Source organism: Apis florea, unplaced genomic scaffold (genome assembly GCF_048593485.1).
Source record: "Apis florea isolate Af1SG1 unplaced genomic scaffold, ASM4859348v1 contig_3203_pilon, whole genome shotgun sequence".
Taxonomy (NCBI): domain Eukaryota; kingdom Metazoa; phylum Arthropoda; class Insecta; order Hymenoptera; family Apidae; genus Apis; species Apis florea.
The window spans coordinates 4452685-4475457 of record NW_028256723.1 but is presented as its reverse complement, the minus strand read 5'-3'; the positions used below and the strand labels follow the sequence as shown (position 1 = coordinate 4475457).

The 22773-nt window shown below is 35.9% G+C and overlaps 1 protein-coding gene and 1 long non-coding RNA gene across 7 annotated transcripts in view; one reads left to right on the top strand and one right to left on the bottom strand.

Moving 5' to 3' along the window:
* LOC100871615 (uncharacterized) overlaps positions 1-22773 on the bottom strand; it is a 503962-nt gene that overhangs the window by 313980 nt on the left and 167209 nt on the right. The gene's annotated exons all lie outside the window — the stretch shown is intronic.
* The window catches only part of LOC147657154 (uncharacterized), a 67247-nt gene that overhangs the window by 43068 nt on the left and 1406 nt on the right, over positions 1-22773 (top strand). The gene's annotated exons all lie outside the window — the stretch shown is intronic.

Here is a 22773-nt window from a genome sequence, read left to right as displayed (position 1 = left end):
CTATCCTTTATTACAAGTGTGTGGTGTCAGGATTGTCAACAAAGCGTCTGAAGTGGGGATAGACGAGAGTTCTAGCGAAGTTCTCCTCTTGCCCTTGTACCGTAAAACTTCTTTCCAACAGTAAACAGTAAGTCCAACTGACGTGGAATTGTGTTATAATTTCACATTATTTTTAGCTAATATAATTATTTCACTGTGTTAGTTACAAATTAAATGATTGATCCTCAACCTCCCATATGTAAAATATTAGATACTAAAGGATTGTGAGTCTAATTAATATGAAAGGAAACATTTATTTTCATACGCTTTTCGTTTCTACCATAGTATTTGTCACGTATACCAATCCAACGACGATCTGTACCTCGATGCATATAGCGTAGACATATATTAGAAGCCACAGAATTCTAATATTTTTATTTCTCATAATATGCTAATTATGATCTGTAACGATAGTTTAATTTACAAATGTAATTTCGTATTCGACTAGTTAAAATAATAATTGTACGAATAAATTAGACATATTTATATTAATATTACATCAAAATAATTAAAAGTCCTAACTTGTGAGTTCAATTGAATTTGAAATTGTATTATAATTTCACATTATTTTTAACTGATATATTTATTTCACTATAATAATTACTTACAAATTATAAATTGAATGACTCTCAACTCCCTATATTTAAAACATTAAATATATTGCTAATTCATCAACAAACTGAAACAATGCAATTAGAGTAACGAACACTTGCCTCTTTCCGATCTAAATCAAATAAAAGAAAAAAAGAACAAACTTGCCAGAATGTCTCCCTTTTCGCATTTACACGAGAATCAACCCGAATTAAAATAATTCGACATTTTTCCCGATCCAAAGAATCGACAACAAAATACGGCATTTGTTCTGCATTTCGATCGGGATATTTTCAGTTTGAATCGAGAATTTCGACGCGTTTAAAAATTCTTCCCGGCGATTGGCCTCCACTTTCAAAGCGTAACGAACGCGGAAAAAAAAAGCGAAACGGAGGAGAAATCGGGGAAATTGTTGCATCGACAATTAAATCGCGCATTCGCGAACGGGTTCAATTAATACCATCGTTTCGGTTTCGCCCATTTGAAAAGCGGCACGCGGTAATTATCGAAAACCGAAATCCCGATGTCAAAACTGCCATCATCCCCCTCGAGCTTTCTGCCGCGTACGTAGGTAAAAATTAAAACCGGGGCTGCGTTTCGACAGTTACGAATCATAATCGGATCCTTCGAAACAATTCCATATTTTATTTAGACCCTGTCCGGGAAATTGTTTTATATTCTGAAAGTTTAAAATCGAGTTAGAATTAGAAAATAAAAGAATCGATAACCGGAAAATTCTTCTCTTCCTATTTCGACGAATTTATGAATTTTAATATTGGATCTCTTTTTTTTTGCATAATTGAATTAATATTGTTGGTTGGAAATTTCATAATTGTTATGATAATGATCATAATTTTTGGGGGGGAAAAAATGTTTATAAGCAATTCCAAATTGAAAGCTATTGCAATTTGGATATAATTGTGAAAAGTGTATAAAGAGACGATAGATTTTTACACAGCGAAATTAATCAACGAACTCGTCGAGAATCTGTTTAAACGTTAATATCAATCTCACCGTTAAGTTATGCCCCGTTATTTCTCACACGGGTAATTTTCATTTGCTTTCTATGAAAAACGAAGCGCGTTAGAAGAATTACATTGAAAAATTACAGATACACGGGACATAAATTTCGAGAGTTTTTATAAATACCCCTCATTATTCAACGTCGCTCAATTTCCTTAACCTCATCTACGCTCTGCCATTTCTGAAATCACGGTAGACCATCTGTGGCGGTACACATTTACCTTGCTTGTGAACGCCCTTTAAAATACTTCGCCATTTTGTATACGTGTATACAATCTAGGGTTTCCAAAACCATTGTCGAAACTTTCACGAATCGGTGATGGAATATTGCTGCAAGAAATTCGCCATTAATCTAACGCCAGCTATATACAACTATATACAGTCACGAGGTTAATTCATTCGTGATATTAACGACAGGTAACGGTTCGAAACTTTATAATTTATTAATAAAATGATTTTAATATTCATCAATCTTGTATCTCACCAAGTAATTCTTTCTGATCGAACAGTTTTAATCAAAAAATCGTCTCGCAAAATCAAGGCCTGTCTCTAACATAAATTCATATTTATAGATTCTGTCTCCTAAAAAATTAAAACACCAATTTCACTTAAAAAAAAATTATACATTATACAATTCATCAGACTAGATCTCCTGTTCGTATAATAATTCGACAAGTGAAACACACCAAGCAAAGTTAGACAAGTAGAACAGGTCAGCTGTAGTAGTCAGAATCAGCCTATAATCGTGATCGAACAAATCCCATCGTAATTGACAAATTTTATCTATCAAGAAATAATTATATCTATACCTCGAATCGAAGTTCAAAATTCACGTCCAAACGAAACAACAATCCTATTCACAAGTCGAATTATTCTTTCTTCCACGTTAGAATAAATTTTATCTATCTTGAAAAAATTCTTGAATCTTAACCTAAAACTCATGTCAAACCGAATCACGCACAATCGTTTGTCTCGTCACGCGTTAAAATGAATAATAACAAATTTTTATCTATTCTCAAAATTCGAAGCGAGAAATTCTCGAAAAATCGAATTTTCGAGTTAAAATTCACACAGTCAGAACGAAACAACGTCGTTACGTTTCGTTAGCGGCGCATGCGCGTAGCACGCATTATCCTTTGTCCCGCGTTAGAATACGGGGATCTCTCGGCGGCGGGCCGAGGCGCTGCATGCATCATTGTCCAACCGGCGTTCTGCGGTGGTAATTGTCATTTGATCCCTGCTAACTCCCCACCTAGTAGTACATACATACATACATGTAGCGTCCGCGGTTCCCGGCCCGCCTTCGGGACATTCATCATTTACAGACAATTGCCTCAACTTGCCTCGCGCGACGCGCACCCTCGCCTTGCTCTGCCCATACTCGGCTCGCTGTTCATCGACGCCATATATATTCCGCACACACGACCGCTAAGTACACGCGTCACGCGAGGCTAAGACAGCCGGATGCTTGCTCGATGGATGCTAGATTAAACGTGGCGAGCTCCTCTTCGACCTTGTTATACGTCACCACGTGTTTTCGAATTCGTTTCGTATGAGGAGTCATTTTAAGAACTTTATGCGATTATTGAATAATTTTATTCAAACGATTTATAATTTCTTTATATCGTTATATTGGATTCAAAAATTATAGTGGATATAGGTTTGATATTCGATTTAACGGCAGGTTTATGATCGGGAAGAAAATTCAGAAGACGGACAGCGGAGAATGTAATTTTCATTTCAAGAAATGGAATTTTGATGGATGAGATGATTATTATAGACCGGTGGTGGTACGATTTTACATTACAGTGGAACGAGAGATCGTTTTATAACTGGACAAGTGAAATAGGGAGCAGAATAGGCCTGGTGAGGATAATGGAATAAAAGCTATAACCTGTGTAACAAGCTTAACCACGAAGCTGAAACGAATGAGAATAATCAAATCCAATCGGAACGAGGCAATCGTTCGGAACAACAGAATCAGTTAAAATTATAATTTCGATCGGAAGGAGATCGCGAAAACGATTAACAAGCATTAATATAACTTTATAGGAAATATCTTTTCAGAGAATCTCTTTACAATTGAAAAAAGAAAATATGTTCGAGCGATCCATTTCTCGAACATCCTCCATCCGTGTAATATGCATCGATAATAACGTGGAGGGATTGGTTGGATTCGTGAAACGCTGTCTGTCGCGCTCTATCGATTATTCATGGTGCAAATCTCGTAAGTCGTTTCGTTGCGTTCGCAATATTCGGCCACGATATTCATGAGGCGAGGGGAGTGGCGAGCAGTGGCTGAAAATTTTCTCGGTGCGGCTCGCGATAGTTTTAGAACATTAGAGCTTAGGAGAAGCATTCGTCGATGGCCTGGATAAATCCGGCTTTGTAACCGATCAAGCAATTTGATAGGCGGATTCTTTCCACCCGTAGAATCTGTTTTAATCAGCTCGATTTTAATACCGTGAAATTATTTTCGATTTTGGAAATTCGTTGCCAGCTTAGATTTTACGAGGTTATGAGATTTCTTTTTTATAGGGTTTTAAAAACGATAAAAAAAGAAACACTCAACCAACGCGAATCAATCGAAACGAATCTGTGAAACAAAAAATGATACACGAAACAATCGTTAAATATTCCATGAATTTAAAATGATTTTTTTTTTTTTAAATACTTCGTCCAGGTATTTTATTATATGGTAACAAAAAAAAACAAAAAAGGAAAAAATACATTTTCATGCATTGTCGGATTGGTCGATATCCCATTTTTCAAGGATCAATAGCGAAATTCGTCCTTTCGCTGAATTATTTTATTATTCGACGCGAATCGTTCCCTTCCATTTTCATTTATTTATTTATTAATTTTCGAGTATTTTGTCATCCCGTTTCCGAAACGAAAACAATCAAAATCCAACGATTGTTCCGATCTCATAATCGTTATTATTTCTACACAAATCGAGTGGGAATCGGCGATGAGAAGGGGAAAAAAATGGAGAAAAAAAAAAAACGAAAGAATCATTTTGAAGGCGATTAGTCCCCCAACGTCGAACTCGGATTATTTGACTTCCGATCGAAACGATACAAAGGGATATGAACGTTTCAATTCATATCTGGGTCATCCGTTCTGTTTAATTACAAGCTTGAATTCTTTATCGGGAGGGTTGCACGTGAAAATTACGAAAATTACAAGTACTTGTTCTCAGATCGATAATTCGAGCTCATGCTCGATTAAAAATAAAAATAACAACTGTGTGTGTGTGTGTGTGCGCGCGCGCGCGCGCGCGACATGCTCTTTCCGCTGGATACGATTTTTATTGCGGAAAAAAATGATTTTTATGACGCGAACAATACTATCTTTCGATAAAATACTGCCGATAAAACGACCAAGAGTGAAATAAATTTTCTCATCATCGAATATTGTTATGTATGTTTTTTATTTTTTTTATTTTTTTTATTTTCATTTATTTTTTTTTTTTTTTCCATTTCGCACACATCATTTGTTCCTAGGTTGCGGAAAATAAAAAATCACAAATTTTCTCGTGGAATCCGATTTTTTTTTTATCAACTCTTTCGATAATATGAAACGGTTTTCGTATCATTGAATTGTCATAAACATTTTTGCGCGAACATTATAATCGTTCGTCAAAATTGTTGCACGCAATAAATTTCGTTTAATAATTGTTGAAACGAAACGAGTCTGATTTTTGTTTAATTCATTTAAACTGTGACGAGCTTAAAAATTGAAAAATGGATTTTTTCTTATTAAAAAAAAAAAATTGCATATTTTAGTATCAATGGCAGTGTTGATATGTAGAGGCAAAATGGAATTGATATAGCGATAATGACAATCGATGACACAATGACAATCGTACAATAGCATAATCAATGATACTACATAGGTATCCTAATAGAGAATTTTGATTATAGCACGTAGCTTCTCGTGTCTCCTTACCATTCAATAATATTATCTAATTCTAAAGAACTTGATCTTATACAATTTTACATATTATAAATTAAAAATTTAGTTAAAGACCCAATTAACATCCATTAATTGATAAAACATTCTCGATCAAAAATCCATCTAAATCTATTTCTTTCATTGTCAATACTTTCATAGTCCCACGAGTACAGATGGCGCGCGCCGTCATCGGTAATGTTTGTTCTTTAATTCCAGATTATAACACCTCGTGGCGCGTCGCCATGGTCGCGATTCTGGCTAGTCATAACAAGGTTGGCATACTGCGTTAATTAATTCACCGTTACATAAATAAATAAGCCATCCATTATTCATGCGAGCCCAAGCCAGGTCCATGCGCCTTTATTATTCAAAATCGAAGCAACAACTTTGTTTTTATCGAGTTCCACTCTATGCTCTAGGAATAATAAAGTATCGAAGCGAATTTTCGAAGTGTACGTTGGTTAATCGCGCGTAAAAGTGCGCGGGGAGGGGGTGGGAGACGGAGGAGGAGGAGGAGTTGAAAATATCGCGAAAACTTCCTCCCCCTTGTTAAAATTTAACGTCTTCCGGCCAATTTCGAAAGTTTTGTTGATCATCAATATTGATACAGATTGCGGCGAGCAAAATGGCGGACGTTGCAACGAGATATCGTTGAGGGAATTTGTTATTGTTTGTTCTGGAGGAAAGTAATTGTTTAAATGGGAAACGAACCGATCAAGTTTTCCTTCCCCCTCTCCCCTCCTCGCTTTACTCCCTCTCTCATTGGATATAATATAATTTTAACGGATTAATCACGAATTTCTTCTCCTTTTTTCGAGAATAGAAAAAACAGTTGTTGTATCATCGCGCGTGTTAACTTTTTTATATGATAAAAGTTTTTTAGAAATATTTATTCGTATTTCTGTCTATTCACGAAACATCATCAAACTCGAGCGGAAATCTGAGGAACATGCGTGAAAATTTGTTCAAAAGGAAACCAAATCAAAAGCTGTAACTCCATATCGTGAAAATACTCGTGGCGTAATAAAAATTCTACGAGCACTCTTAAAACGCAGAATATATATCATGTTTACATTGAGCGGAGCGAAAGAAATTCAGGAAAAATGTTTTTTTGAATTTGCACATGCACGAAAATCTAATGCAAACTCTCGATTGATATCTATATTTAATAAAATAAACGGGTGGAAAGAGCACGTACAATAAAAATGTTCTATTTATGAGATTGAACTTTTGAAAAATTCAACATCGCGATGAGAAATTAAAGCGAACTTCTTCCCCCCCCCTCCTCTTTCAAAAAAGATTCATACAAAAATCGCTTTCGTTGCATCACTTTTTTCGATGTTACTTACTTAAATCGAAGAGATGTGCAAGCATTCGTATAAATTGATCGTGAAATTTAATATTTGAATTGAAGTAAAGGAAGATACGATGCTACACGTTACGTGCTCCCTCAAGATGCGAGAATTTTTTGTTTAATTAATCGAAAAATTTTCATATCATGTTCGAATTTTCGAACATTTTTGCACGTGAATTGAATTTTTAATAACGTTAAAAACAGATGAACTATGCGAATCGGCAGAGTTTCGAAACTATAGAGACTTTTGAATTACGCTGATTGAAATGCCTGAACTTTGAAACTGGACCTTCCTGGGGAAAAGTTCAGGACTTTAGAACTAGCAACGTGAGAAACATTTAATCCCTATACGTTCCTGAACTTTTTGAATTCAACTATACTAGCGTATAGAACTCTTCTCCCCGCCAATGAATTACCAATGAATTTTTACTGTCCCCCCGAAATCACTGGACTAAATTTACCCATAACCTTTTTTTTTTTTTTTTTCGAAACTTTTATAAATACAGATCTCTTAAACGATTGAAATTTGAAATATTAAATAGAACGATAATTTAACCATATTATAATCGAGATTCCTGAATAGAATCACAAATTTAGAATCTAGTAATAATACGATGGAAATTAATTATTCAATATTGGAGAATTTTAAATTATCCTTGAATGAAATTGAAATATGTCTTACTTTACTTACTCTCTCGATATATATAAAACTTATAAAATTTATCAAAGTTTCTTCGACCAAAGAAGAAAACCTCTCAATTTCCACTCGAAAGTATTTTTCATCATCCTTTGCGCAAGAAAAAAAAAATAGAAAGGAAAAATTTTACTATCATTAGAGACTACTTCGTTATTTCCATTAATTTTTCCAACCTGTTCGATCAACCGAGATACACGAGACGCGAACAATTAGCATGGCAGGAGATTCGGCGCGCCATCAAAGATAATTACAGCGTCGAGGGGTCGTGGCTACGAATGCCACGATAGCATACATTTCAACGGAGGATCCGGCTTATGAGATGTCGGACATCCGTGCCAATTTCGAGCCGGGGATGCAAGCATTTCGCCGGAGGAGGAGTTCGATTCGATCGTTTGGCATTTCTAGTATTAATCCCGGTATCGAGGTCTCCAGAGTTCGATAGCTATGCACTCGAAAACGATCCTCACCCTCCTTACTCCTCCCCCCCTCCTCCTCCTTCGCCATGGACAAAAGCTAACTAATTTTCCCGGCCCATATTTCAGGGTTCGCTTATACCGATCGTGAAGCGATACCTTTTGTTGCTCGAAACGACAGCAAGTTCGAGTCTCGAATCTGGCTCGAGAATGTTCGTGATCTATCGTTCGGAATTATCGTGGATAATATTTTTAGAAAGTGAGTGAGTTAAGTTAGAGTTTGTTGTTGAGTAGCGTATTGGAAAGAAAATAGATTTGACGATGAATCGATTATTCGATTGTTCGATGATCTTCGACGAGTGTCAAGATGGCGGATCGTTGCGATTCTACGCGCACGAGTTGCACTAAACGTCACACTGTGATTGTCACTGTCGTAATAACGATATTCTTGCTATCCGTTTTGTGAATCTGTTAATTAAGGACAAGGTTCGTGGCCGGCGTTAACGCTGGATGCCTCGAAACGCTGGGTTATGAATATTTATCGGCCCGCTAGCCGTTACGGGAAAATGATAATTATTTCAAAACTTGTTACGTATAATTTATCCCTTCATTTGTAATAATACGTTGGACATTTTGGTTTAATAAAGATATCGCTGTCAACGATCCATATCCGCGTATCGTGATGAAATCGATTTAGAAAATATATATTTTAACTTTATAACCTAACCTAAAATCATTTTATAGTCATTTTATACTTGGAAAAATATATTGTGAAATTTAAAGTAACATAATGTGGTAAATGTTAATAAAGGTATCGGATCACCAATGACCCACGTATCATGATAAAATCGATTCAGAAAATATATTTTAACTTTATAACCTAACCTAAAATTCAATTACAATTTAAAATTTGTTTTTTTTTTTCTTTAAAATCATTTATTTGTCATTTTATACTTGGAAAAACATATTGTGAAACTTAAAACATAATGTGGTAAATGTTAATAAAAATGTCGCCACCAATGACCCACGTATCATGATAAAATCGATTCAGAAAATATATTTTAACTTTATAACCTAACCTAAAATTCAATTACAATTTAAAATTTGTTTTTTTTTTTTTCTTTTAGATCAAGATTTTCTTGTCACGAGTCATTTTATATTTGGAAAAACTATTACTGTGAAAAATATTGTGAGAAACTTAAAATATAATGTGCGTAAGTTAAGCAGTCAGATGAGAGTTCGAGAGTGGAAGTACTGCGGAAGGTGACACGCTGAATCTATTGCGGTTCCGCCATGAATCTTCGAGGTAACAAGCCGAGAAACTCTGTTTACGGCTTCGAGGATCGCGAAATTCAGAATTCTCATTTCCTTCAGATCGGGCGCGACGCGCGCGAAGGGTGATTTAATGAATTCCCTAGATCTAGGGGAAATGTGGCGAATGGTTCGACGGTTGAGTCGTTGCTCGAGATCGACAGAAATCTGCGGTTCCGTAATGTACAGGTTAAGCCTGTAATTGGTGGTGAAAAAACCAAATGGCAGATTTTATGATTCCAAATGTGGTGAAATTAAAATTATTGTTCGAAATTATTGGTTTCTTTTATTTTTCATTTTTCCCTAAAAAAAAATAGAGATAAATTGAGATTGAGAGTGTTATTATAAATTTTCTTTCAAATTGTCAGAGATAAAATTTGAGTACAACAAATTGGAAGATAAAAATAAATTTAAATTTTCGAATTAAACGATATATGGATGGATAAAACAGGGAAGGCATATTCATTGTCTAGAAGATAGATAATAATTTTTTCAAATAAATTTTTTTTTTTAAATTGATATAAATATCTCGTTTTCATTATAAAATTATACGTTTATAAATTATCATAAATTACACGATTACAGGATTATTTCGAGAAGCGTTTAACAATATGTATGAAGCGTATCTTCGAGGAATAACTCATCAGACATCTTTATGCATGTCATACCATTTTGAAAATTGTAATTACCTTATTTGTTTGCGCAAATTCTTGGCTAATTAATACCGAAACTTGCAAATTAAAAACGGTATATCTGCTATAGCGGTGGCCGGCGAAGCGGATGATACATGTAAAATTAAATTAATTTCGGATTCAAATAATTATTCATTAGATGCATAAACAATCAACCGGTGGATGATAAACCCCCCCGCGTGATCAATAAACAAATTGACCTGCTGATATATTCCATTAGCGAAAGCTTCTCCTCCCGTGGTGTGGACGGCCGAATTTATTTTGTTGCGAGTTGTGAAAAATAGAGAAATTGAATAAAAAAAAGAGAGAGAAAAAAAATCATTCGAGTCAATCTATATGAAAATTAATTCTATATTCTACATCGATCCGTTAATTAGCTAGAGAAGCTAGCGTAAATTCGTGTAACAAGGTCAACGCTTTCGAATATCGTATTTAAGCCATCTTCAAGAAATTTTTGTTTCTTCGCTTCGTTCAAGATAAGAAGAAGGGGGAGATAAGAGAATTTTTTCCAACGATTTTAAATCATTTTCAAAGATATATTATCAAGTTTAAATGGATCATTGGAACGATGAGAATAACCCTTCCTCCTCCCTCTCTCTCTCTCCCCCCTCCCCTCTCCCCTAGATTGCTGATGCAGTATTCCTCCGAGCCCCGATATTCGGCTCGCTTGGAAGATCGAGCTATTCAGACCATCGACGAATTCTTTCTCTCTGATCCCTGAATATTCGAGAAATGGGCGGCTATAATTTAGCCGGAAATAGTTGCATAAATCTAGGCTACTGTGGGGATGTTATTCGAATGAAACATCGAGCTCGCGTTAAAAACAATCCTCCTCTCCCCCCTCCTCCCCTCCCTCTCCGCATTCCAACTCATTCACAATTATTTCACACCCTTAATTAATATCGATAATATCCAAATCCTTTCTCTGCAAATCCTTCCAATATGCATAAATATGTATAAATTGTATAAATATAAAAATATAATATAAACGTGAAAATATGTAAATATAATGTATAAATATCGAAACTCTTGCGAATAAAATAAAGCGACCTCAACCTTTAAAGCGTTTAAAGCCACGAGCCGTTTAAAAATCTTCTCCTACCTGAAGTTTCTATTCATTCGCGTCGAAAAATCGATTCCTAGAAATAATATTCGCTTGAACAGCTTCGTCCAAAGCAGGAGCCTTCGTCGTCCAGAAACAGGACACAAAACAGGGTGGACGATTTGTCACTGGATCGGGCATTGTAACATGACAACGTTACGATTAACGCGAGCGCCAGGCCGAGCCGTTATTCGACCATTTAACGCGCGCTCGCCCTATCGCGGCCGGCTCCCGCCAAATGAAGTTTCAACGCAATTACGGGCGACGCGGCGGGCCGGCTAGGCAACCAAGGATTCCGTTGCTCGAGGATTCTCGTTCTCATACATTTACGCTCGGTTTCATTTCGCGTTACCGCGACGTTATCGTCTACCCGACCACTCTCCCCTCGCCCCTTCCTCCCTTACAATCCTAGTTCCTTCTCTTTCTCTCTTTCTCTCTCTCGTTTTTTTCTCTTTCGCCCGTCGCGCCATGAAATAAACATAAAATTAAATTGGACCCGAGGCCGACAGGGATTTCTTGGACCTGGAGAAAGAGAGAGAGAGAGAGAGGGAGGGAAGCCACGATAACAATTTCAACACGGATGCGACCGCGAAAAATTATCGCGACGATCAAATTTCTGGGACGATTTACTCGTTAATTGGCGGAGGAGCTGGATGAAGCTGGTTGGAGCGAACGAAGCTTCTTCGAAACGTGTGAAATGACAGGGTTGGGTGGGGTAGCGTGTCGTGGTGGTGGGATTTCTCATGGAAAAGGATTCGTTTTTTTTTTCTTTTTTTTTCTTTGTTGCAATGCGCCGCCGGTTACGTCGGGATTTGTTGAATTTTCGTTCGAAAATTTCGTTGCTTCTCTTTCGTCGGGGGTGATGAATTTTTCGAGGGGGTGGAATATACCACCAGGAACAAACTACGATGAAAATTTGATTAGGGAGGAGGGATTAAGGGGGCGAGGATGAGAAATGACGAGAATGGGATTAGATTTATTTTATATGCGGGCAAATTTGATGTAAATGAAATATGAGGGGGCGAATTATGAAATTCAGGATATTTGTAATTTCGTAATATAAAACGGGTCAAGTTGATATAAATACTTTCGTCGGATTTGGGAGTGAAATTAAAACGATCGAGAGAGCATAATTTTATTAGTATGTTTATTTAATTAAATACGTCACTTTAGGGATAGAATTTTACGCAGTGGTAAAAGTACGAATCGAGACGAAACGTTCTTTCGAATGATTGGCCTAACAATGTCAGATTAAATGATAATCTGGAATTTACAATTTTTCCATAGTAATTAAAGAAAATTTTGACTTTCGTCGTATTAAACAAATGTAATATAAGTTTGAGAAAAAATGCAATTAGTTTACTGTTCGTATCAACTTTTCTGATTACTTCGCAATTCACTTACCAACGAATTTCATCTTCATCGTACAATAACTTGTATAGAATACAAAAATAGATGTATATTACCATGTGAATTAATTACAAAATATCCTAAATAATTTTGATTAAAAATTTTGATTACGTAATTAGTGATTCGAATTAAACGTTTATAATTACAAAGTTTAGGGATAACAAGTTGTCCAATTTCTAACAAAACATCAAATGAAAAATTATAAATCTCACTGTATCCTCCATTTTCATGAGTCTCTGACAAGTCTCTTTAACTTAACCTTATTCCTTCTTTTTCCTCTCCACGATCTTCATTATAATACAATAATACAACATGGTATACATCACACAGTATTTTTATTTGAAATATATAATAACTGCAAATTATTTAATAATGAATTCAATAGGAAAGAGTTCGAAAGAAAAAAATTTCCATTTCTCTTTTTATCTGCGAACAAACAGTATCAAAGCTGCTAAACAATACATATATCTGTCGATTGATTCGAACCTCGAAACGAGAAATTCTAAAACTTTTCGATACCTCTCGTTCTTCTTGTTTCCAAGGCAGAAAACTCGAAGATTGAAATTCCGTCTGCGCGTTGTTGTTTGAACGATATCGAGGCCGCTGAAACGGCTGACTTATGACTTCGTGGGCTGTACACACGATCCGGGCACACGACCGTTTCAGATATTCCTCGACACGGTCCGTCGTTGTTTACACTTTGGCTAGAAATTTGAAACATTCCACTGGACCGAGGAGAAACACGTGTAAACGATACGTTCCACATCGATGCTCTTTCTTTTTCTCTCTCTCTTTGTCTCTCTCTCTCTCTCTCTCGTCGAAGGCCACATCTCGATCTGTCAAAGTCGTATTTACGCCTGAGCGATCCTCCAAATTCCAAAACAAAGGATTTCCAACGTTTGCTTGTTTAGCTTTCGCTTTATTAGATATATGGTGGACACGAGCAAGATGGATATGAGAGTTGGTCGATGAACGATTTTTTAGAAAATAGTCTCATAAATGGAAACTGTTCGAGTTTTTTTTCTCACTTATAAATAATTACACCAAATATTTGTGGCTCGCCGTTATAAAATAACGTTGGTGAAAAGATCGTAAAACGTTCTCACTTCGTTACTTTAAAGAGAAACAAGAAAGAAAAATATATCGTTTAATTCTTATATTCTAAATATCTTGAAACTTGATGAACCACGAAAATATTTTCTAAAAATGTTTTACCATAATGTTCGTCCAATCGATACGAGTTAACATTAATAACTAACTAGTCGTCTAAAAATCGTTGACCGCATCAAAGAAATTCTCTCTCTCTCTCTCTCTCTCTCTCTCTCTCTCTCTCTCTCTCTCTCTCTCTCTCTCTCTCATTCTTTACAAACCATTATTTCGATCGCAAGTAAATACGAAGAGGGAAGGTCGCGAACAAAAGCCGGCAGGCTGCCTATCCTCGTTTCTTATTAAACTCGGTGGCCGCACGAAAGAAAGCGGAAGGTTATTGCGCCCCGCCCCCTCCCATACTTCCGCGTACGAAACTAATAAATTGCATCAAAGGGGGCGAAATTAATTTCTTTCCAGAACGAGAAACTTTTTCGCGTTCATTTTGATTACCACTTTGAGCCCCCGCTATCTCAAAGGTGGAACTGCATTGTTTCTTCAGTTTCACCTTCCCCTTCCCTCCAAAAGTGTCCAAAGGTGAACGGAGAAAAAAAATAAGAAGGATGGAAAAGAAAATAGGATGGAAGAGGCATCCTCCGCCTCATCTCTAACGAGCACTTTAATCTTCGTGGAATCTTGAATAAATAACTGAAGCAAAATTCGTTAGTCGAATTAAAAATGTTGTTATTGCTTTTCCAACGAGTTATGCCCTGAAGGGATGGAGCGCAAAACGATCCATTTTCTTCTATTCCCTTCGTTCAAACCACTTCCTTCCGACACGTTTCCTCTTGCTGGACAGAGAACAGAGTCTTCGTCCTTTCTTTTGAGATCCCTTGTTCTGTAAGAACTGTTCGCGGATGTGGTTGACCATCTAAATCAATGCGCAAACCAAACCTTGAATAAAAGAGATTTCTCTCGTTCTTGTATTTCGTTTTTTTTCTTTTTTTCTTTTAAGAGAGATCGTTTGGAAAAAAAGGAATAATGTGAGAAAATTTACACTTCGGTTTACCATTAATAGTTTGTGATATGAAAATTTTTTTGAAAATGTGTAGTAGAAAGTAGACACTTTGAGTTTTAAGATGAGCTCAGGTGAACTGTTGTACAATGTTTTTTCACGAAGTTATAGCAATTCTTCGATCAAATTTTGTAAATTTTATTAATTTTTGTAAATTAAAATTTTGTGGTTACTTTTTAATTTGTGAATATTCGTGAATATTATATAATTGCATTCGGAATATATTGAAAACCGTCCGTGCGTGTGGACCCCGTTTTCGCGTCTACGGGGTCTACCACGCTTAGAACAAAGAAATGCACTTGCATATTAGAATTTGCTTAAGAAATTCTTTTCGAAAGTTATAATCACGCTCTAAGATCAAACTTTTATCAAACGAAAAATTTAATAAGCACTATTATTCAAGCTATTAATCTATATGGAGAAAAATTCAAGGAATGACATTAATTTGAAAAGTATAAACGTCACAAAGGATAAAATCAATTTTCGTGCGAAATAAGCATACAACGACACAGCGACACTAACTTTTCGGCGGTAACACACGACTCTTCCAATTGCATTCTCCTAATATTTATCGCTGAAAGGGATTCCAATACCAAATCGCCCCTACACAACGTGCATTCAGACACGGTTGTCGCGTGCTTAAAATATTTCAAGCGCACGCGAGAGCAAAAGAGAGAGAGAGAGCGTGCATTGTCGAGGAAGGGGAAGTGTAACGTTGAAGAATTTACGCGGCCGCGAAAGCGGCATTCATTTTGCCGCAGTGTAAAGGCGATAGTGGGTTTCCAGTGCGAAAATATGAATTCCAGCGTTAACAACTTGCCGCCTTCTGTACTTCGTAAATCTTTGAAAAATGTCCAAAAGAAATGAACCGACCGTTGTTACGCGCCAATTTTCGTTTATTTCGAATGTATCTTTGGTCGAATTATTATTAATTTTAATTTAGCAAAGGTAAAAATAAACGGGAAATTCTTATCCACGTGAAAATTCCAATCGATGCATTATAAATTTAACCGTGCTCGATACGATTCGATCAGCAAAAATACGGTTACAATGGTCAAGTAATGGCATTTATACCGTTGCAATTTAATAATTATTTCCACGAGTTGGGTTACAAGTTTAGAGATACGATAAATATAAGCCGATAGGTTTTGTACGGTTTTAAATGTTTGTTTGTGTAGGGTAGGTGGAAGCGTGGGGGGGGAATGTCGGTCGGTGATAAATATTTGAGAGAAATGGCAGCGTGTGTGGAAAAATAGTGGAATTCGAGAATTTATGGCATCTATCGTATTAGTTAGCGAGAGAAGAAATTAAAAATGTAAAATTAGCTTAAAAATAAGCAAACAAACACTTAAAAACTTGAATAAAAAATTCTTATAAATAATTTTTAATAACAACGAAAACTTCTTTCTCCCTTAACGCGCAAGAAGTTCAAAAATGACGTAATAAATTTCATCAAATAAAAAGAAAACATAGCTTCTCACAATATACAAAACAAACATCGTTCCAATACGATACGATATTTCGATTTAATCTTAACCCGCTAATCTCCACGCGATTTTCCTCTGCTTCCTTCCTTCCTTCTCCAAACGAGTGAGAAAGGGAGAAGAATACAAAGAGGAATGCGGGACAAGAGGGAGAGGAAGAGAACGGCGCGGACGGAGGAGCAGGCTCGGTGAAAAAGCATCGAATTTCAGCGAGCGACGCAAAGGATCTTAGCAGCGGGGCGTCCCGGCGGAGCGTATTCTCGAGTCGGGTCGCCAGGCAAAATCGATTATGCCCGAGCTTGAGGTGGAAGGGAGAGAGGAGGAGACGGTCGGACACTCGTTTCCGGGGAGCAAACAAAAAAGTCGCTGAAAACCGTCGACGGTGGCCTTCTGTCTCTCTGATATGCAAACGTAAGCTTCGCCCAGGTGTACGTGTATGTATAATAAGAGGGTCCAGACTCGGGTGCTGGATTATTGCCGCTGCATCCACAGTCCTCCTCCCTCCCCGTCGCCCAACTGTATATATATATATATATATATACACACACACACGCGTGTATATACGCGTGTGGACAGAGGTACAGGTGGCGCTGGAGGGGGGAGAGAAGGACGTAGTTCCGAAAACGATTCGCGAGTGAGTGGGTAGGAGGAGAATGATGAAGGGAGGAAGAAGCAGAAGAGGAGAAGGAGGAGAAGGAGTGGAGAGTACGAGTTTCACCCGAATGCATCGATAGCACTGCCCCAGTTTCTCCCTCCCCCTCGCTGTTCTACCTCTCATCACCCTCCGCCAGCAGCCCTTCCGCCCTCGAGCCCTCCACCTCCTTCCTCCTTCTCTCTTTCCCATCCTTTCTCTGGTGGGTCGCGATCCACCCACGCGCCCTTCCATCCCTCCTGCCTTCCTCGCCTCACCTCCCTCCTGCCGCGGATTTATAGGCAGCCTTATCGCTGCATCCGCATCCCTCGATAGACTTACCACGTATGCGGACGCGATTTCCAAAATCCTTCGAAATAGGTGTCCGTGTGTGGATAAGGAGAGGCGAGTATGATCAGGGAGACGAGCTTCTTTTGGTTCTGATGGTCTCGAGATAGGATTCACCAGGGATACGCGAGATGTCTCTGCTGGTAGATTGACTATCACACTAGTTCTTTTTTAGCATCAGTTTTTCTTTTTCTCTCTCTCTCTCTCTCTCCTTTTTCGTTGAAAGAAGTATAGAAAAATACTTAAAATGCCGGAAGGATAGATATGTATATTTAAATTTCGTTTCTTTTAATTCCGATGATAAATTTGCGTGTGTGTATCTGTCTATTATTTTCGTGCATTCTATCGTTATTAATGTATTACGTGCCATTACAACTCGGGTCCTTCGGTGACCTCATTTCGGTGTATTTCGAGGTTGAAACATTAACGCGTTCATAATGGCCACGGTGAACTTTCCTTTTGAAGGTGTTGATGTTTCCAGCGCGTATAATAGAGGTGACGGTGTGCAACCAATGTCAGAATGTCTTGTAGAAATGTCTGCATAGAGTGAAGGGGATAGAAAGGGATAAAGGGAGGGAAAGAGACAGAGGAATCGTGTATGCTCGAGTAGTTGAGTTGAGGTCAGAGTTCAGAATTCGAAGAGATGTAAAGTGAGCAACTGAGAGTCAAAGAGGATTAGAAAGATCATCGATGGAAATTGACAATGGAATTATTTTTAATTATTGGAAAAGTGCAACTTATAGATTCTGTACTTTTTCCATTTAAATATTTTTTTTTTATTAAATTCCTAATATAAATATGTGATGTAATTTAATTAAACGATTAAATATTAACGATATATTTATTTTTGGAACAGCTAGAATATAAATAGAAATTGAGATAGTTTGCCAATGTGAAATGAGTTTGGAATATTTAAGTTATTGAAGCAGGTTAGAAGCAGGTTTAAAATGGTTTGAAGTTTAAGTCTCTGAAACAGAAGAGGTCTCGAAACTTTTTGCAAACCTCTGTGACTAGTAGTCTCGTACAAGCCTGCAAATTTTGCCAAGTCTCGAAGGTGTCGAAAGTTTGAAATTTTTTGGCCCACAACTTTCAAGATTTTGAAACTCCTTTCAGCTTTGAGACAAGTTTAACTTGCCTGTGAACTCTATTTATTTATCGTACGACGCTAAAATTTATCATTTCTTGTTCGAAAATAATTTACCCGATCTTTGATAAATAATAAAATAAATTAAATTTCAAACGACAAAGAATAACAATCTCTTCTTTCAATTTTCTTTTAAAAAATCCTCTTTTAAATCGTTCAATATCATATCTCAACTTCTTCAACGGGAAATAAATAAAAACAAATCAAAGTATGCCCGACCTAACTCATCGAATCGATATAACCTCAACTTTTACGATGGAAGGGAACCGAGTACCGACTTGAAGATTTCAGCCACTCTGAAATTCAAATAACTTTCGTTAACCCCGGATTCATTTTATCCATATTGCGTTTCGTCGTCGACTTATAGCGCAATTTGCATTGTACCACTTGGCTCCGCTTATCAACGATCTGGCGAACACACTAAACCTGTCACAGTGGCGGTAACGAGTTCTCGAATCCGAAGCCGAGAACTTCGCACCTTAACCTCAAGAAATAATCCGCGCTCGAGACGCCATCTCTCGATGTGATTCTGCCACGATAATTGGGGCATATAATGATTCTCGTTAAATCGGTTAACAATTGAGTGAATTTTTATTCAATTTTAATCCAACGTGAAATTAAACTTGGAATTAACGTAAATTGATTGACGTTAACCAAAAATTAATTTAATTTCTTCTAATAGTTTATATTAAGTTTGGGTTAGATTGTTAATAAACAACGACAAATAAAATCTTCGCAGCACTTCTTAATGTGTTGATCTTGTGACAACATGTTAAAAAATCATTGAGATCAGCCTTTTTTCTATTTCGACTGTAAAAAATCATTAATGATAGGCAAAGTTAATACTCACGAGCCGGTATATATATATATACATATCTCAACACGTTCCAGTGTATGGACACCGGTTTTAAACGACTGACATTTATATAGGAGATCTCACTATGGACGACAGTTCGAACTGCTCGATTTGGTCGCGCAATTAAAGGAATTCCGTGACCGTTTTCCGATGCGAGAACCAAATCGATTCCTCAGGTATTCTATGCGCCACCTGATCAAATATAACGCGCACATCCAACCGAACTGCCCGATTACAATGAACTAATAGCATTTGTGATTAAAGCGCGGATCACTCGGTGTTACGTAAACACGGGCCAAGTGATTACTGGATTGGTCAACAATTAATTTCTTGCTACGCTTGCCCGACAATCTCCGTCGCGTTATCGAGTATTCTTATTGGTGAAAATATCCTCATTATCAATATTTGATAGAATTCACTAGTACGAATTAGCGTGGAAATTAATTATTTGATTGAAACGGAAAATTGTATTAAATTTTGATAGGATATTTGCAATGATTGATGAGAATTTTATATGAATTGAGATTAAATTAAAAATATGATAAATTATATAATTCTTGATATTTTAGATTATTATTGGTATTGTAATAAGAAATGTTTGAATCAAATTCGATTATTTTAATTAAAAAAGTTGTATTGTATTTATACGTTTCAGATCTATTCTTATATTTATGGTTATAATTAAATTATAATAAAATTCGATTAAGAATTTATGAATGTATAATTATTAAAATACCATATCATAATTTACACAGAAAGTGTTATACTAGTTTTAATCGTTTAAATTATTTTAACCAAGTTATTAAAGTTTATTTCGATAAGAATTACATTATTTTTCGTTGGATCCGACATAAATGAGGAAACGGTAAGAGAGTTTTATTATTCTACGATAATTATCTCGTTCTATGTCGGTGTTCTAGTTTAACGATAATGTCAGTTCCAATTCGAATAATTCTAGGAGGAAAAAAAGATTCTTCGAAGAAAAACTCAAAAATATCTTGTTAACTCGTCAGAATAGATTAAATGAAAACATTTTTCAACTATTTTCAACATTATTTCACATAAGAGAGACAATATTAATATTAAAACATAAAAATATCTCAATTTCAAGCTCATAAATTATTATTCATAAGACTTATCTTTAAAATAGCATCCAAATCCCACTGTCACAACCATTAATTTTTCTTTGCAATGCATTCAATCTCTAAATAATTTTATGCGGAAAGATCTTCTGTAGCCAGAGTATCGCTGTAATTAACCATCGTGAGGACTAGACTCCCCGATATATTCTCCGTCGAAAGGGATCCGTCTCGAGAAGCAGCATTAAACTACTACTAAAACGGGATAAAAAGGATCTCTATATGCAATGCAAAAACGGATAATTCCTTTGGACAGTCCTATAATCTGTTTCTGTTAATACTTATTTCAACAAGTACTCGTTCCATAAAAGTCTCAAGAGCAACGAGGGTCATTTATCGTGTTACGAGAAACGCTATTCCACTTGGCGTTTACAATCCGTCTGACAAAAATGTCCCTGGTGTCCCAACTTCAAAGCTGCCTACTGTAATAAAATAAAGAAAATTGTACGTATTCTGCTCAACTAACGCTTTTATATTAATATCACGTCCTGGAGACTTTTAATCATCTCTTAAACATTATTTTCTCTTTGCTTCCTTCGTCTAGTGTTCCCTAGAATTGAATTTCGAAAGAATCAGGGACACATAGGTACGAAGAAAACGAAAAGATAAGAACAAAGGACAATGTCGCTATCCTGTAAATGTATATAGTTTGATCGTGATATAGATTGCTTTTTATAGAAAGAAATATATAAAGTAAGTAATATAAAGTAGTTGTGAGAATCGTAGCCCTCTGTTGGTGGTAAAACAAAGTAGTAGTGATCTACATATCCGAGAACGTAATTATTGTGTAGATTTACATTTTTAATTTACATTTTCTCGTTCTATATTTGCCACCAGAGAAACATATTTGTATCAAAAAGCATACTAGCGTCTCTTTTATACTATTAAATCTTAATTTATTCAATTATTCAATTATTCAACATACGATAATAAAATACTTTTTTCTTCTATGAGATTAATCATAGAAAAAGAATGAAATTATTCAGAAAATTATTTCATTTTCAGATGAAAATTATACTATGGAATTATTTTTGTTAAAATTTAGAAAGGTATGAAATTGAATGATTGAATTGAAAATTGTATCGACGAAAAAAAACACATGGCCTAAAGATCGACGCGAGGCTAGCATCTCTGTGGCATCGATCTACATTGGATGCATTCGAGATTCGCAGCATGCAAATCGCTTCCAATTATTGTGAGTGGTGCTCTCTTTAGCCACCGAGCAGGACAAGCTTTCATTTTGGTATCGTTTCCGAATCATCGTCCGTGACGATCGTTCGACGTTCATTACGAGTTGATCGCGACATTAACGAGGGGTTAATTAAAAATCGACCGAAGAGAACTCTGAAGGGATTGAAGAGATAATTATTTTCTTTCTTCTGTTTTTTTTTAATTGACTTCACAAAATGATTGTCAATATCGAAATGTGATTTTATCTTCTCATCACTTTTATTGTCCTCGATAGATGGTAGAAAGGTGTATTGTGTTCAGTGAATTCTCGAGTATCTGATTGGGTGTTGGAAATTTATATACACGTTTTCATCTGAAATTTCAAGAAAAATGTCACACTGGATTAGTACAAAAGATTTATTATAGGAAATACAATAAAATAGGAAATAAAATAAATAAAATAGGAATAAAATAAACAATTTTCCAAATAACATTTCAATAAAACAAGCAAACAATTTATTATATTTAATCAAAATATTGATCTATTTTCATTTATATTCCATTGCAAACATTGCAAACATTAATAGTAACACATTATACGTTAATAATATATTCAATTGCCATCAAATTGTTGATCATTTCAGACAGGTCAAGAATACATTTGTATAATAGAACTAGAAATTCAAGAGAGCCTATACTTTTCTCTAATACTAGGCTATGTAGAAATAATACGTCACAAGCGATTCAGCCTCAATTTGCGAACTATAATCGCGCCAAACCCGACATTCGTCACAGACAAGTGCAATTAATACCCAATGTATTCATGCGACACCATTTTCTTCCATCGATCAACAACCCTTTTCTTAAACTGGAACGACTCAAAAATCATATAGAGTTCAAAACCAAATTGATTTCTTCTCCTTGTTCAATTCACGAAAAAATAATTTTCATAATTTTCATAATCACTGCTTTATCATAAGTTTTCCTAGGTTAATTAGATTTAGCTACTTTAGAAACACTATAAGACATGAAAAACATCGTTATAATATTTTCAAACTAATGATTATCAAATAAAATAAAATATTATTCCTGCTTTCTTTTGTTTTTATTATTAAATTCTCTATCTCTGCAATGACTCTATGAAAAATTCTTCAACAAATTTTAATTTTTTTCTCTTTCACTTTTACTTAAAATAATTTTAATTTTAGTAAAAAAAAAATAAACGTCTACGTATATATATACGCCTCTGAA